Source organism: Diorhabda carinulata, chromosome 5 (assembly GCF_026250575.1).
Source record: "Diorhabda carinulata isolate Delta chromosome 5, icDioCari1.1, whole genome shotgun sequence".
NCBI lineage: Eukaryota > Metazoa > Arthropoda > Insecta > Coleoptera > Chrysomelidae > Diorhabda > Diorhabda carinulata.
In genome coordinates, this window is record NC_079464.1 from 21,899,214 (window position 1) to 21,918,515 (window position 19,302).

At 33.0% G+C, this 19,302-nt stretch overlaps 1 protein-coding gene across 1 annotated transcript in view; it reads left to right on the top strand.

Moving 5' to 3' along the window:
• LOC130894372 (RNA-binding protein fusilli) overlaps positions 1-19,302 on the top strand; it is a 187,994-nt gene that overhangs the window by 158,470 nt on the left and 10,222 nt on the right. The window lies entirely within an intron of this gene.

Sequence of the window (19,302 nt, forward strand, 5' to 3'; positions counted from 1 at the left end):
CTCAATTGAATAGAAACAATTTCTATTTACTTGAGCAAGTAGTTTCTCCCACCACTGCTTTCCGGCAACTATAACGCCGACTAAATGAGTGTAAACAGGTTGGTTTAGTCTAGTTCATTAGTACATAGTGATGGGATTATTTTTATTTGATTCGGTAGCGTGTTAAAATGAATCGTTAAAGAGAAGCGACAAGTTTGTACAAGAATATTGCGAAAGGATATGCCTATGTAACACAAGGGCTGCAATTTATAAAAATAAATAAGCTCGGTATTCGGCGTATAAAGAAAAATACGGGCGTTGAGGCCAACTTACTCTCAAGAAAAAAAAATAAGGGATTTGAAGAAGTCGGGAGCAGGATCAGAAGATATTTATGTTCGTATTGCTGCACGTATTTTTTCAGCCATGTTTGATTCCACAGTACTAAATGACAACTAAACCTGAATACTTATCAAAATGTAGACACTCGCTAAAAAACCGGACCTAAATTGTAGTTACTAGCTTTAGTAACTTGCTTTAGTTACTTGATACGTGTAAACTCTGCATAACTGTCCCTAACTAAATTAAAATTATTCGTTAAATAGACCGTCATTCTCAACAGTCGATCGCTCCGGTGTATCAGTTTTGCAGTCGGAGCTCTTTAATACTTTTTACAGACCTTTAAAAACATGTGAAAATGATCTTGTGGCAAGTTTTTTTATGTTTTCATTATAATTTTTAATGTTAGATTAAGTTCATTTTGGTTGGCCTTGATATATGATTCGTTTCCTCGGTTGGGATGTTTTTAAAAAAGGTTTTTCCGAGTACGTTTGGGGTACGTATGGTACTTTTTAGTTGGATTTTGATAAAGAAAGCTTGACATGGTGCAATTCAATACAATCCAAGAATTTCTTTGTTATCCTACGTTTTATTTTCCTTAGGAGTTTTTCAACTGTTTCTTCATCCATTCTCAACTAATTTTTGTATATTTTCTCATCTTAATCTATAGCTAAATTCATTTTCTCCTCGTTATATCCAGCAAGGGCTTGGCCAACCTTCGTCTGGGTGCTCTTTTATGTCCGTCAGACTCCAGAAACGATATAAGTATTGCTAGTGATGCAATGACTCCTTTTTTCTTGTATTCTTCACCTAGCACTGTTATTTTCATTTATAAACCGCATACAAATACTAAATAAAATGTGAGATTAGGAAATTGTTTCTTTTTACTCATGGAATTTTGACTAGTGGCAACCATGAAGTAGTGGAAACTTGCATATTCCCAAGCGACGTGTGTTATTAATCTATACAATATATTGACCTTGCAATAAATTTTATGCAATTTCTTGCATGTTGTCTTGCATCATATCAAGCGGCCTTAATTGCTAGCTGAAAAAATGGAAGAGAGAGGTACGGCTACTACCGTTTAGCTGATGAACGAGTTTACCAGCCCATAATACATGATAAGACAATGTCATTAGTTCATAGCCATTTGGTGGTCTAAACCTTCCGTATTAATGTCACATCCCTTATAAAATAATGGCAAATTTAAATAATATTGATGGGACGGAATTTAAATGCTACTTTACTGTAATTCATATCAACATTTTAAAATATATATTTCGTTTATGAGGATAGGTGCAAATGTATTTCAGTAATGGACTTATTTTGAAACGCAATATTCATTTAAAATGGTTCTGAGAAGATTATAACAGAAATAAAATTATCCTTCAAATGGGTAGAATTATAAAAGTAATAACACAACCACGACACAATGATTACGCATGCTCAGGAAATAAAAACTTGTTTGGGTTTTCCAAGGTTTTATGAGAGTTGTCTGAGAATTTTCCAGCCTCAACCTGAAGATGTTAGTAGCACTTATCAATATAAGTTGAGAAATAAACAGTTAAAACACCAAAATTTTAGCAATTTTGCACGCTCAGTGTCTGTTTGACATTCAGATAAGTGGATAGTTGTGTAAATATTTTTTGCAAATAGAATAAAATTGAGTATAGAGCTGTCATTAAATATTTCTCTTTAAATTGCAATATGTCCACGCAAATTAAAGAGGAGCTAGCCACTAAGTACGTAAATTTTTGAGCAGCTCAATTTGAACGCGGCCATATTAGTTTGACGAGTATTAGGGATGCCAAAAACTGTAACAACCAGCAATGTAATAGAATTGAGGTTAGAGATATAGAAGAGGCTATAGACTTATCAAGAGAACGCATTTGCCGGGTGCCGCGTTTGGTCACTTTGTACTAAAAGCGCATTCGAATGAACAATCCCCAGGCTCCATTGTCGCAGTTTGAGTAATATTTTTATGGTAAAATAGTCAAGACAATGGATTGCAAAGAGTAGCAAACCTGCTTCGAAAAAGACAAAGAAGGTTTTATAGGCCGTAAAAGTGATTTTTTGGGATAGTTGGGATTGTGTATTTATAGAGGTAAAAAGCAATATCGGGAGAGTATTACGCATATTTGCTGGATAAGATAAAGTGAGAAATTGCAAAAAGCGACGGCGTTTGAAGAAAAAGAAAATACTTTTCAATTTATAAATAATATATTTCAATAAATTTGAGAGAGATTGACATCAGACGAGGACGTTATCACATATGCATTGAAAAGTTTAGAGATTTCCTGGACAAAGTAGAACACTTAGAAGGAGACAAAGTTGAGAAATGAAAATTATTGTGTTAATAATATGTCTTGCTTCTTTGTTAGGTTGAAAAATTCTCAGACAATCCTCGTATAATCTCTTAGGACTATGAATTATTCTTTTAAATATGTTTAATTAGATTAACGGAATTACTTTGTATTCTGACATTAATTAACGTCAATAAAACAAAATTTAAACATATGTCGTTTTATGGACGTTGATTTATTAAGTCCAAGAAATAATTATTTTGCCCTCTCTGTATGAAATTGATTCAACGAGTAATATAAAAATTGATTGTTTGAAAAAAACTATTACTGGAATAACGATTTAAATTATCTCCACCACGTATAATTTAACACATAGTAGATTAAAATGTGAAAATTGATTTTATTTTTCCATCTCAAAGTTTCGATCAAAATAATTTACAGGTAAGTTAAATTGACAACATTTCAAGACGTACAGAACCAATTTTTTGTATGATTGGTAGTAGATCTTTCCACCTTCAGTATCATCGATTCCTACAATCTTGAACACTTTAACTCTTATTTAAGTATTATATTCCGGTCTATGTTAACATTCAAGGATACAAAATTTCCCATAAAGTTTAATATTGGTATGAATATACCGAACATCATTATAAACGAATGTTAGATCGATCCTGTGTCTAGAAAATTTCTTATTCAAGGTTAAGTGTCCAAGAAATGAGTTTTTCATATTTTCGGCAAAACGGTAAGTTTATCATTACCTTAGGTTAGATAAAACAACTATAAAAGCATACAGTGCCAGTGTCTTCTGGTTTTAGGCTGGCAATTTCGCCTCAAATTGCAAAAAAGTGTGAGTAATTATTCAGAGATGAACAAGTCACATAATTTTGAACAGCTGACAAACGACGATCAAATATTGACATGAGCAGAAACAACATTACTTTTCGGCCCACCGAGTTTAATGTGACACGTTGAAATTTGCCTCTTCTGAATAAAAGCTTGTGCAATATTAATATATGTTGAATATTAATTTTATTCTCAATAAAAAAACCTTCGATAAAAACCGATGTAAGACGTAAAAATCTAAAATGATCTTACAATTACTAGGTCAGTTGGATACTGTCTATATGGAAATCCTTCTACATTATAACTGCATGTCATTGGTTTCCATAGCTTTATTTTTTATGCCCATTATCAGTTTTTTTGCTAACGTACATACGTATTAATACACTAAATATTGGCTGGCTCTAATAATTTATTTGAGTCGTTTCCCTCATCCACCAATTGTGTTATTTTAAGATGATGCTGTTCAAACTTCTTAATTTTGTTGTTTCGCCTGGTTAGGGAACGTCCATAAACCACGTGGTCATATTATAGTCCTTTTGGAACTCCTCTCTTCCTGCACGTACCCTAACGCAGTCTTTTCTATGACTTCTCTCCCCCTGCCTGATGCTACTTGGTTTTGTTTCAAAATATTTCAAGTTTCCTATTAAACATTTATTAAGAAAATATTTTTTTTTCATACTGTTCTCTAAAGTCGACTTTACAGTACTAATTTGAGTCCGTAAAATGGAACTTTACGGTATCCTTGTACTTTACAGTACTCTTAAATTCTCCCAATTCAATTCAATATGTTTGCTTTTGTTTAAAATGTTAGTGACTTCTGTTACTTTTTATTTTTTTAAATAATAAAAGAATAATGAAATTATCAAATATGATATTTCATATTTTGATGTAATTTTGCTTTTTTTTTAAACCGAAAACAGTTTGAAAAATAAAACATATTACGATATACGTCTGTGAAGTTATTATTACGGTACTCGATTAGATATTTTTGACTCGGCACCTTCGTCGCCTCGTCCACAAACTTCTATCTCGTACCGTACTAAATCACTTCCTTGATCTATAACGTAAATAACTATTACATTATCATACTAATATTTAATAAGTGGTAAATCATCCATAAAATGTTAATAAATATATTTTACTCTAAAATAAATGAATTTATTAACAGTTATTTTAAATAATGTACGAGGTCTGGCTATTAAATAACGAGACTGGTTACGAAAAAGGGTTTTATTATGAAAATTATTCTACATTCGAATGCTCCCCTTCAATATTCTCTCCTCCTCTCGCCCCATACCTTTCCATATATTTTTTCCATTGATCGAAGCAGTGCTGGAAGTCTTCTTCGCTGAGTGCCTTTAGGAAATCTGCAGTTTTTTGCTTTACCGCTTTCATAGACTCAAATCGGGTCCCTCCATTCGTTTCAGCCGCGACTGCAAATATTATAATAGTGACGGAAACGTGTTTTGGAACGTGCATAGACAAGATATCTAGATACCCTACGCATTAGTATTTTACCCCATCAGTCTAGGACGCCGTCTTCTCCAACCCATCACGTAACTCAGCGTAGTATTCGAAGTTATCCCTTCCTCTTGACCGAGCTACGTGGTTTGTGGACGTTCCCTTCTGATTTTCAGAATTGATTTTCCATTCATCTGCATGACTTGGTGTACCCACCGTATTATCGCAAGTCTTATATACTTTAATAAATCTATATCCCAGTGCAAGGTAGCAAGCTCTTGACTATAAGGTTCGAGTATTTTATTAGTTATTTTCTGTTAGTGAATCATACATTTCCTTCAGAATTTTTGTTTCAAAGTAAAACAGTTTTTGCTCTAGAACCATCCCCATTATCCAAGTTTCTGACTCATGAATCATAACTGATTATATGTGATATATTTTGGTTGATCTAACTAGTGAGCGGCTCTTTATGTGTTTTATGAGCTTGAGATATTCTCTTTTATTTGTCAACATAGATATTCAAATGTATCAACCTTGTAGAAATTGTTGCTTTAATTCATTCCAAGATTCATTTTTCGAGCTACCGATACCAACGAAAAGAAAGCTGTCAATAATCTGCAAATAATGCAAAAATCTTCAGCATTCTAATCAAGCATATCAATTTTGCCGAAATTCGAAGCTTCTTCATTGCAGATATAAGCTCTAGCGGAGAACTGTGTCGTACGCTGCCTTAAAATAAATAAACAGCAGTTTCATCTGGATTTATCTATATGTATTTCAAGAGAAAATGAATGTCCCGGGCATTGTGTTATGAGATAGTGAGGGAATGCGTTTCATGCTCGTTCCAGGAACAACTGTTAAATCCGAATTTCACAAAGAGATACATCTGCGAAGCGATGTGCAAATAAAGAGACGTGAAAAATGTGCCATCAGGCTTCTTATTCATGATGACAACAAGTCACACTTGTACCCTTTCGTCACTCGAGTTTTTGGTTTCTGTACTTATCCACTTTTCTCACCAGAATTACTACCATGTGACTTCCAGCTCTTACTGAAAATACAAATGTGCTAAAAAAGAAATGTTTCGAATAAAAACGAAAGAGTAGACGAAAGTCATATTGAAATAAGTCTGGTGTCAGTCATGAACTCAACATTGAAATAAGTACTTTAAAGGCAAGTAAAAAGCTTGTTGTTATTATCATTTTCGCAAGTAGAATGTTTAACGTTCTGCTAACTCATAATTACATAGCTTCTCTGACTTCTGTGCAATGATATATGTCGTTTAATTAAAGTGATTATACACTGTGCACGCATTTCAAAATCAATCATTTTAATGTCCGGTTAATCTGCAAAAACTAGTTTCTATCTTCTGTAATCAAATTGAAAACAGAATAGCAATGATTTTAATCACAATTTATTTTCGTTTGGAAACGTTTTGCCGAATCATCAAAGGTAATTCTCAAGATTTTGAAATGTTTTCGCTCAAAATCGAAATTGAACTGAATTGTTGCTATTAGCAAAGAACTATGTAATCGAATTGAACTCGCCGATCAGTTTAATATTACTATGTCAACCATTTCAACGGTTTTACGAGAATGGTCCCAACAAATTTTAGAAAAAATATATTTATTTTTCAACGTAATCTCTTTTTAGCTCCATACAGTTTTCCCAGTGAAAATCAATAAGTTCGATACCCTTTTTATAATAAGAATCCTTAAGCTGCTCTTCATTGTTGGAAAATATTTTACCACCTGCCATATTTTCAAGTCTGGGAACGGGTTATATTAGGCGAATATTGTGCATGGGTGTAGCAATTCAAACTATAATTGATTATTTTGGCCATTGTAATTACGGATAGGAGCTGGTGCATTGTCTTGATGAAATAACATTTGTTTTTAGCCAAATGCGGTCGTTTTTGCTTGATTTCTTCACTCAAACGTTGCAATAAGTTCGCATAATGACCACTGTTGATAGTTTTACCCTTTTCGAATTAGTCAATAAAAATGTTGTCTTCTTTGGATCCGTTTCTCCTTTTTCAGTCCATTGTTTTGACCTTTGTTTCAGGTTTCAAGTGATGGACCCACGTTTTATCCATGATTATGAAACAGTACAAAAATTCGGCTTTGTTTTTGTGAAACATTGCCAAACAATCGATCGAAACATCTTCACGACATTGTTTTTGTTCCTTTGTGAGCAAACGCTGCACCCAATTTGCGCACAGCTTTCTCATGTCCAAGTTTCAAGTTAATATGAGATGTACCGAACTTTTTGAAATACCTACGATGTCTGCTAGCTCGCGCCCTTTCAGTCGACGATTTTCTTCAGTTGTTTCTTGAGTCGTTACCTCATTTGATCGGTCTTCGCAGATCGTGTGACCTTGTTTTAACTCTGTTACCTAAAATTTTACTGTTGATAACGAAAGAACAGTTTCACCGAGAGTAGAATCTAGTTCAGTTATTATTTTGATGGGCTAATACCTTTCAAATAAAAGTTTTATATCACATAACGATGACCAATTTTTTCCACAAATTTACTGAAAACGTTTACTATTGATGGCTGCCAAACAAATACTAAACAACGTGGCGTCTTCAAACTTGAAAGATATGCTGTAAAGACATCTCTAGGTCAGGCCAGATACTTCTGGTATTATCCTCGTAATATGCTTCACTGTCACAGGAGGTAACTCGAGGCCCTAGAAGGTTTATAGCTCCTGATTAAGATCGGTTTTTGACAATTCGTACACCGAGACAAAAGATTGTTACCAGTTCTTCGCTATAAAATAATTTTTTGCTGGGTATTCCTTTGAAATAAGCCAAAATACGATATGAAGAGGACTTACCGCAAAGGACCTGCACTTTGGAAAGGCATCTACTGATCCATTGTTGATCAGAATGCGTAGAAGACAAATATTACATTTTGCTTGTGAATAATGAAGATTGGGGAAGTAGATTATATGACAGGCGAACCACTATGCACAGAGTAACATTTTAGGAACTATGCAAAATGGGGAGGCGTAGTGAAGGTGCGGCTTACAGTTCAGAGATACATTACAGACATTTTAGAAGAGCATGCCTTGTTTCTCTTCTGCATGATAAAGACAAGCCACATATTGCTTGAATTGCGCAGAAATATCATAGTTTGACCGATGAGTGGTCCCGACGTCAACCAATTTTAAATTAAATACTTTTGGGATTGGTTCAAGATTGGGATCAAAAAAATGTTACTTCCTAACATGATCTTTATCAAGCAGTATTAGACTAAGTTGGCATTTTGGATCCTTTGGTATTATACAAACTGAACACACTGTTTGCACTACTATTACATCAACACTGTGTGACGCGCGTTTCGATAACCATGTTATCGTCCTCAGAGACTCAGAGAGAGAGAGAGAGAGAGAGAGAGAGAGAGAGAGAGAGAGTTCATAAGAAATTTTATACCCTCGCTATTATTTTTCGTCATTTTGTTGTGTATGATATCACTTGATTTGAATGCAACCAATTTCTAGTGTATGGGATGTTCTAAACTGAAAGAAAAATATTTTTCCTCGCGTCTGAAATTACAATTTTCAAGTTTTTGGTTAATTTTGATGCGCAGTGTATTCAAGAATTTACCAACTTTACCAACTATAGAAAACTTTCTCATTGAAAAACACAATAGAGTGAAAAAGAAGCGTCCACGAGAATGCAGGAAAACGGAATATTACATAAAAAAGGGAACAATTCAAAGACAATCTCAAGGAAGTTAATTGAAATTCACTGCGGCTTTCCAACAACCACTTCTTTACGAATAATGACAATTAATATTCAGAATCTGGGTAGGAAATCGCTGATAAACATGGTCCAGGTTCGCACGTTGTCGCGCGGGAAGTCAATTTGTAAAATATTACCAACCATGAAAACCAGCATAAACCATTATAAAATATACTACCAGTCAAAAGTCTTTGCCCACCCTATAATTTACGTTATATACAACAAATACAAACAATACGAACAATTTTGATATTTATATTTTGAAGAACATAATATATAAATAAGAATATATGTAGTAATGAAACTACAGTTACATATTTAAATTTTTCATTCATCGATGTAATCACTTTTGGTTTCATTATTTCGGTGCACAATTTTAGCATTCTCTTTAACAAATTTCGATAAATAATCGTGTATTTGGTTCCATTCGTTTTTCAAGATATTCTAAAGATGTGGGAAGGGAAAGTATGATGCTACTTTCTTACTTACCTGGCCAATTTGTATCACAACAACTCCATCGGGTTGAAGTCGAGCAACTTTGACGGTTAAATTATCACTTTCGGGACATTTCTTTCAAATATTATTTGTACAGCTTTGAGGAATGTTTGGTATCGTTGTAATGCTGGAAGATAAATTTTTTACCGATCTACGTACTACATACATTCCTCCTCTAATATTTTTTATAGCATTCTTTTTTCGAAAATCCTTAAAAAATTTTTACCAGTGGCCCTTCCTCGAAAACATCCCCAAACCATCTAACATCCGTTCTTTCTTTGACCTAGATCCATAAATGAACAAATAAACTTTGACTCATCATTCCATAAAATCCTGCGTCCAATATTTATGTTCTCCAGCCCACTGCAACCGCTTCACTCTATTTTGACGTGTTAGCCAGCTTCCCTGAATTTCCTTTTTACTTTAGAAGTACTCTACTGCAGATTTCTAGATTCATCGATCTGAGCTGCTCTCTCTGGGTACATGAGTCCTCGATCACGTTTACTGATCAATACAATACGTTTATCTTCAGCATTTATGTTCTGAATGTTTTCAATTGCCAAATCTTTTGGTAGATAACACGTTACTGCGTCTTACAGGGCTAATTGGGACTAAACTACAATCATAAATACCGAAAAAATAATTTACACAGTTAAAGAATAATAAACGAATCTTGTGCTCGTATAAAATAAACAAATAAAGGACACTTTTATTTTTGGTTTGTAATATACAGTTTCGACCTTCACTTGACAATATGGATAGGAGTTTTGTTTATTGTTTTATTTAATGAACGAATTATGCTGTAGGCACAAACTACTGACCGGTTAAGACCATTTTTTATTGATTAGTAGATTGAATGGTATTAATAGGTAAACCATACATTGAAACTTGAACTACTTTACAACTTTCTCTATTTTTTTACTGACCTATAACGTAATGAATATTTATTCATTATAGGCAATTCAGAATAAATTCAAGACTTGTAATGAAAATCGTGCCAAAAATGTAATTTGTTTTCCAATAACTATTACCACCTGATTTTAGTTTATAATGTTTAATCTAATTTTTTGCTAATAGATTTTTTGATTTATTATATTTGGAGATATTTCAGAAGAAACGTGTCAGCATAATTGCATGAAAACTGAGCTAAGTACCAGTTGAGTAGTTAGTTAAAAAAAAAAACATAAATTATGCTAGACTGTTTACAAAAGCTGAAGAATATTAATAGCTGGAAATGGAAGTAAACGAGAAAAAGTTGAAAAGCGTTTTATTAATTAAAAAGAAGAACGTTACATTACAAGATCAGATTTTATTAAGTGTTTATTCATTAAGCAACTTTAACAGAACCAAATATGTAAACCAATAACACAATTTGAAAAAAAAACAAAACCTTAAAACATTGTGCCACCAACCGCGAAAATAATATTAGTGCCTGCAACTTAAAAATAAATTTCTAACAAACTTATGTTTAAACAAAACTCATTAACTGGGCAGCCCTAAAAGATTTGGATAAAAGCCTTTGTTTTCTTCTTTTAAGAAAGGTATCACTGCCTCCAGGTTTTTCTGTTTTTCCATCCGAAATACAGCTTCGACATTCAACCTGTGCCACGTTCATATTGTGGAGTGTTTAAACATTGAAAACGTTCACTGTTTTACAAGCCTTCTATTTCATTTAGAGTTTTTCTACTCTTAACTTGGTCTGGATTTTCAGGTAATATCTGAATCCATTGCACTGTGGAAACCTGAATTTTTATTGTACTCAATGTAGAAGTAGCTGTAACAGTTGTACTGAGACGGACTAAATCAAAAGGAACTTCACATTTTTCAACACTTTATCGATTTACAATTTGGGCGAAGTTCCGATAGCAACTTAAAAAGGAATGGCCGCTTACCAAAAACTTTCGATTCACTTGTTGGAAATAGGCTTTAACTACCATGAGTAAAAACAAAAAGAATATAGTTATTATAGTTAAAAAGTTATTGTTACATTGTAATTCCCACCGTATAATGTAACAGGAATATTGAAAAAATACCCGTAGTCAGTCCTTTGCGAGTGTAGAAAAATTACAGGTTTTCAAGTTTCTAGCGTTACTGAAATTGTATGAAAAAAAAATCAAACTCGGTGATCACCTTATAAGAGTGATATCTCGGAAAGGGATGGGCTGAGAAAATTTGTAAATTTGGTTAACACCCGTATATCAAAATAAATGATTTCTAATATTCACCTCTGGAAATTATATCGAGATTTGATATTTCGAAAATACAGTTTTCCTTTTTCCAAAAGAGATAACAACAACTTTCCTGGCTAATGCCTCGACGAGTATTATTGATTTACATCTCCTCTGAAGAGCTTGACGTGCATCGACCTTTATGTGAGATGTAATAACATCGAAAGTATTCAGTGATTGTAACTCTCTCTTCGTTATTAGAAGCCATTGGGGATGTACAATTTCTTCTAAGTACAATTTTTGTTTGAACTATTTTTTTATATGGATTGCCGTTAAGATGAAAAATTATAAAAAACTAAAACTTTTACCTTTGACGTTAAGATTTTTAGCACACATGGGATCGGTGGGGCTTTTTTCTAATGATAAACTTAAGATCTCCACCACAATTAATCTATGTAGGTAGTTTTGTTATTTGACCACTACTTTTTAGTCTAATTAGACTGGACTAATATATGATTAGATTCGTTTAAACTTTTACAAATTTCACCAAGTTTAACAAATGTGCGAGCAAGTATGAAATTGTTTGAGTACCTGAATTGTTATTAAGAAAACTTCTTTTGATGGATTGTGTTGAGATTTTCAAACTTCTGCGTCAACTAAAACGATCTAAACAGCTGAAAGATTTTAGTCGCAACAGTGAATAAGCTTTGTACATTTCGATACGCAACGTAAAGAGATCTGTTCATCCACTTTACGTATAAAATTAATGAACTCGTGATTAACGAAATATTGATAAATCAATTGGAACATCTTTATTTTTCAAAGTAAAATAAAAACATAAAATTTTAATTTCCTCCAATGCATTTATAGCTACATTTAATCCACGTGAGCGAGTAATTTATGGTAGGTTTCTTTTTGAATGGCTGTTGACGCTTCCCTTAATGTCAAGAATAGAGTATTAGAAAGAGCCAGTAGATGCATGGGATTAAATCTGCTGAGTAAGTGGATGTAAATAGAGAGAAAAACTTGTATTGGCCAAAAACTCCGGAATAAAAAGCATTTATATAAGAAGATAGCTGTTGGCTAATTCTGATCGCACCTTGCCCATAAAACCTAATAAAACAAAGACCACAACATTCATTTTTCGACTTTGATTAGCGGTCTTTTTAAGAGGGAGGTGACTCCTTGGTTTTTCATTGAGAACTCCAAATTATTCTCAGGATAATAGTCCTAGAGTTAATTTTCATCTCCACTAACAACTTTGACAATAAAATCCGAATTTGCAAGGAAACCATCTTTGAATTTTTAATTTGTACGTTTACCTTTACTATTTTCTTCTGTCGAAAAACAAAGTATGAAAATAAAGTATTTTTCTACGTCGCGTCTCCGTCTTAGTTCTTTTCATCTCACAAATTTAATAATAACGAAGGTATATGCTACGGTCTTTATGGAATTGTCTTTGCAATAATGTCCACGCTTCTTTACAATATCAAAGAGTGTATATACACGCTTTTAATGGATATTTGGTCTTCACATTTTTTGGTACAAAAGTAATTTACAGATGTCTTTAGAATTTAATTTAGTGTGTTGTTTATTTGTGTGATTTTACAATTTTTTCTTCGGTTTCACTCTTCAGCGCTGCATGTTTATGTAGTAAATAGTAGCTACATTCTCTTTTAAAACGAATATAATTATATCCCCATAATTTTTTAATCAAAACATTAAACAGAATCACTTGAAAATAAAATAGTGAGCTGAACAATATGAGATTTAATATTCAATATGAAATTAGAAAGTATAGTCTGTTTCATAAGAAATCAGTCAAATTACGACTATACGTATAGGCAAACATAATATTTTAATTAACAGGAATAGATCTGCTCCTCATCAAATTGAGGAGTGTTAGATTCAAAAAACTTAATAAATATTTATTATTAGAAAAGCTATTAATTTATTTAATTATTAATAACTATTAATAAATTATTCGGTTATTGGATATGAATTAGTGTCTTTTAGGTCAAAGAATGTAAGAGGAATTAAGTTAACTTACAAGCACCATATGATTTAGATTGAATAAGCTACAAATTTTTGTCACACGTTAATTTAGTATTTAGGTTACAGCTTCAGCGAAAAATTTCTGACCACGGGCATCCTTTTGAGAACAGGAAAAACTCACTAGGGGCCAGAACTGAAGAATAAGGAGGATGCGGAAACCAATTTGGAATCCAATACATGAAATTTTGACATCGTTTTCATTGATTTGTGACACGTTACACAGTTTAGATGTTATAGCACCCTTTTTCAAATGAGATCACCCTGTAATAGCCGCTGTTTATGGATTTTATCTTATCAAGATAGTTGATGATCATTAAACTATGCGTATACGAAAAATTGATACCATAACCTTTCCCACTTTTGTACCTTTTCACGCTTTGAAGTTGGTTCATCACGTGCAGCTGAATCGGTTGACTGTGGATTGGACTCCAAATATTGTTTAGCGAAATGGATGTGGTAGTGGGAGGTCATTCTAATAAGCTCGTTCTGCTTTACTTGAAATAACTGAAAGCCGGTGTCCTCTAAAAACCCCTTTTGATATCACTAGGACAGCTATGAGGCTTTTCCAAGTATCTGAACTGCACTAATGTTAATGCTAGACATTCACAGATGACATGATTTGCAGTTTATTCCTCCTCCATGTACCATCGGCATTGTGGGTCGTCCGTGATGCCCATAGTGTGGAGATGGCGTTTTATATGACCGTGTTAGGTTGAAAGCTCAGTCACCAGTTGAATTTGGCGCCTATTTGAATGGAACGGTTATTTCTTAACATATCCTTTCTCCTGCCAAGTATTTCTAACCATCTTGCCTTGCAAGAAGACTGTTGAGAGACGTAATAGCAATATTTTTGGCTACACCAAGAATGAGCTCTGAGCCAAAGATGAATTTGCAAATAGAAATTTGGCGAGCGATGTCATTTCGTCGTTACCCGAATGACTGAATATCCAAACGAGCTGGATTTCCTCACTCACAAAATGTGGAGTATGTACTAAGTTATGAAACGTACCTTCAAATTATAGTTTCAATTCATCTAGTCTAATGATCGATTCATTTCAACGAATGTTCGGAAAAACACATGAGATACAATCAAACAAAAATAAATGGCATCTATTAGGTTATCCATCCTGTATATCTGGTCAAATTATTATGATTATTTTGTTCATTACATTAGAGAGGAGTGACTAGTTTAAATAGAGAGTAGAAGTAAGGACAACAGTGTATTAGAAAAGGAACTAATTAAGATGGCGCCATATTATAGTGGAATATTCTAGTAACAGCGTATTAACAAAAGTTTATAAAAATCGAATTGAAATCCACGTTATTTCAGCAACCAAATTTACTTCAGCAATACTGAATACCCAATGCAGCATTTGCAGACTCTCTTACTTCAATTGGAATGTCTGATTCGCTATCTGAAGATATTTCAAGTAATTACTTCTGGCTTGTTTTGACTAATTACCATTTGATTATTGATTCCACGTTAATGTTTTCATTGTAATTGAAGATTCTTTTAAATATTATAAAAGCGCGGAATTACTTGAAATATTGTATGTAAACACGTTATGGAAATAGCGAAACGTAGTCAAATACTAATTACGTAAATAACTATTACTACATTTGACTACGTGAATAGTCAATAAAATTATTAACTGCTTAACCTATCATTCTTAACTTTGTTTACAACTGCTTAATTCTTATCATTCCTCTATTATACTCTATTGGGAAAAAGCTTAGAGTAATAAATTCTCATCATAAATGCAAAACCCTGAAATTTTTAGTACGGTATTTTTCGTCCAAAATTTGGAATACTTAAATATGCCAATGTTACTTATTTAAGTAACTGGACAGAGATATATTTTCTCCATAATTAACCGTACTAAAATTTAAGCGGTTACCTAGATAATCCGAATGGCCATCCTTTTCTTTCCAAAATTGAAGGATATCCTTATTTCTCTCTCTATTTTAATACTTTCACACCAACGTTTGAGTCTTCCCAAAATTAAGAAGACCCATAGCCGTTGCAATGGATTTTTCGTAATTAATAAAATATTATTATTGCTTTTATAAATATATATATATATATATATATATATGTATATTAATATATACAGTTATTTTTATTTAATTATTTACAAATACAAGTATATACATATAAGTATGAAAAATAAAAATACAAAATATACTAAACTACACATTACTGTATTATATACAACAGTCTACAAATATTTCCTGTAACATATTTAAAGTATGTACATATTTCAAATATATGTATTTTATTTCGAAGAACTAGTGGATGAATTGTTTAAATTAATCATGAGAGGTTCTACAGTTTGATCAATAATGTTGTCTAATTCCCAAATTTTTTCTTCCTCTTTGATAACATGCTGATTGCATTTTTGCCAGTTTTCGATCGATATCAGTTCGATCTGATTGAGTTCACAGGAAGAAGACGAATAATAGTAATTTGGCGATTTCTGGCCACTTCATCAATATTATATTTCTTGTGAGGATATTTATTTATTTTGACAATTGACAAAAGTTCGTTTTTCACAAAGTCATTGTTAAATGTAATATTTTTTTGTATTAACCAGTTAATGATGTCTTGTTTTCTCCATGACGTCGTAGGTAGACTTTCAACTTGTCTCAAGTGGTAACTGGCGTTGTCAAGAACAATTACAGATCCGGCTGGAATAAGATCTAACATTTGTATTAGGTATTCCTCGAACACATCTGCATTCATATCCTCGTGATATTCACCGGTTTTTTTTTTCATTCAAATAACAGTAGGCCACCATCAACAGAAGCACTGTCACTGTCAATATGTGTTACTATTAATCGCCTGCCTTTCCCTGATGTAGCTCTCAATCCTATTGATAGTCCCTCCAAGAAAGCTTGTCTAAAATTGTTAACCGCCTTATCTTGCCATATTTTTCCTACAGTGTGCCCCTTGTTAACCCAAGTCTCGTCCAAATAAAAAATAGTTTTTCCATCCTCCCGGAGTTTCTCAATCGTCCGTAATCAAGACCATCTCCAACAAACGATTTCATCGGAATCTTTTAAATATGAATTTTCACGTTGTTTTTTCCAACAAAAAATTACTTTATGTAGAACCTGCCAAAGCTTATTTCTGCTGATTGGTGGCCATCCGTCTTCCAAAAAGGACGCCAAAATTTTATCAATAGTAGGAATTTTCTTTTTAAAGTAAAATGAGTGGACTTTCCTTGCATATTTGTAATCTTCATCGATGTAAACCTTTGGCCTTCCTGACCGAGACATTGGACTACTTAAACATCCACTTGTTTTCCTTTCCTTAAGAAGTTGATTTCCTAGACTTGCCATCTTCGAACACATACTTGTTAAATCATCCACACTCACTGAAGTACTGATATTTTAATGCACCATATACATTTAATTGCCCAAAAAAATGATAATCTAGAGCCGTAGAAATACGACGATAAATTTTTTGAAACCAATATATCAAACGAGATCGACAAATAGTTATCTTCTATATCCATTTTCGTAAACTCCTGAATTCTACATTGAATTTTTGATAACTTGCTCGACATACACACTTTTTCAATATAAAATATTGAGCATCTCTTTTTTTCTAATCCTGTGAGTATAGAGAATATTTCAAATATAGAACTTGTTTAATATATTTTATATCAAAATAGAAAGGGAACAATAATTCATCTAAATATAAACGAGTTGTTTGAAACTTGTTATATTAATTTTCCTTGGTTAAATTTTAATGTTGAAAATAAGAATACTTTCGACATGCTTTATCGATACAAATATTAAATTTCAAAATGAATGATTTTCATGAACTTCCATTTACAATGAGTTCTTTCTCTCATCTGTTCCTTAATCAGGTTCGAAATGAGGTTTTTGTTCCAAGAATTCCTGAAACGAAATATGAACGATTCCGTTAGTAAAATTTTCACGTGCCACCATAATGTACAGGGCCACCAACGGAAATGGAATTCAATCAAGAAATCGCACATCGAAAATTATCATTAAATAAATTGAATATTGAGTCGGTGATGCCAAATAGTCGATCGATAAAATTATTATTAAATAACCCACCACAAATATTTGTTGACTATTATCACAGTCATCAGAAAAAAATATATTTCTTTTACAAAAATGGATGGTCCCAGGAGTATCTGTTCCAACAAAAAGAACAGAAAAATTTTTGAAAGAAGTATTGGTTTTCCAATGTAATGTCCTTTTAATTCCATACACTTTTCGATAACCTTTTGATAATAAGAATCGTCAAGCTTATCAAAATCTCAAAATAGCCATCTACTGCCGACATCACCTTTTCATTGCTGGAAAATCTTTGGGTGCATGGATGTGGCAATTAAAACTTTAATTCATTAATTGTGACCATTGCAATAACGGATGTGTGAGATGGTGCATTGTCTTAATGAAACAACACTCTCTTCTTAGCCAAACGCGGCCAATAATTTCGCATAATAATATAATCGCCGCTGATAGTTTTCTCTTTGTTAAGAAAGCAAAAGAAAATTATCCCACGCGCATCCGAAAAAACCGACACCATGACCTTGCCTGCAGATGGAACGGTCTTGAAGCCGGTTCTTCCTTCTTAATCCATTGTTTTGATTGTTCTTCTGTTTAGGGTGTGAAGTGATGGACCCACGTTTCATCCATGGTTATGAATCGGTGCGAACATTCGGCTTTATTTATGTGAAACACTCGATGAAAGCATCTTCACGACGCTGTTTTTATTCCACTGTTAGCAAACACGTCACCCATCTTGCGCACAGCTTTCTCATGCCCAACTTTTCAGTTAATATGCGAACTACCGCACTTTTTGAAATACCTACGATGTCTGTTAATTAGCGCATTTTCAGTTGACGATCATCCAGTATCACTTTGTGGATTTTCTTCAACATTTCTAGAGTCGTTACCTCATTTGGTCGACCACTGCGATGCTGATCTTTGTAGGTCGTACGGCCTCGTTTTAACTCTGCTACCTAATATTTTTCTGTTGATAACGAAGGATCAGACTCCCCAGAGTAGAGCCTAGTTTATCTTTTATATTGGTTGGGCTAAGGTCTTTCAAATAAAAGTATTGTATCACATAACGATAAACAATTTTTCTCATTTCACTGAAAATGTTCTCTATTGATGGCTGCAAATTCTAAACAACGTAACATCTTTAAACTTGGAACATATGCTGTATAGATTGTTTACTTTTTAACACAGTGGGATTTTTCAAGCAACTACCGCCATCTCTAGGTCAGGTCAAATACTTCAACTATAAACATATTATTTAATAATATGTAAACACATTATCTAATGTGTTCACTCTCTTTTCATTAGTAGATTTTTCTCAAGTCCTTTTTTTGGCTTACTACTACTTTTTTTTTGTTTTTATACTTATACGTTCATTCTATTCTATATAGTCCTTATCCATGTGTACTTTTCACTAGTTCTAGATTTATGTAGCTAATTATTGTCCCCAATTTATTATTCTTCTGTTTTGTTGTTTCCATTACTCTATCCACGAGTAGTATTAACAGAAGGGAACCAAAACTCTCCCTTCCCTTACACCCATATCCATCCTCAACTCTTCCGGTTGTTCCGTCAAATTGAACTTTTCCACTTACGTTTTTATATATTCCTTTTATTGTCTCTATTAATTTTCAGGGAAAAACAAGTTATTAATTCACAAGTAGATAGGGAGTAATAAAATTTTTTTAATTGAACCACTAACTGAACTTCACAACTTGGAAAGTACAAAATAAATGATTGAAAAATAATGAATTTTTATTTTGTATTTTCCTAGTGTTTTATTTTTTTGTGCAAATTTGTACTAAGGTAAATTATATTCATTCGTTTTGAACCCAATTCAATGGGTGACCACCTTTTTGATATCCCCAG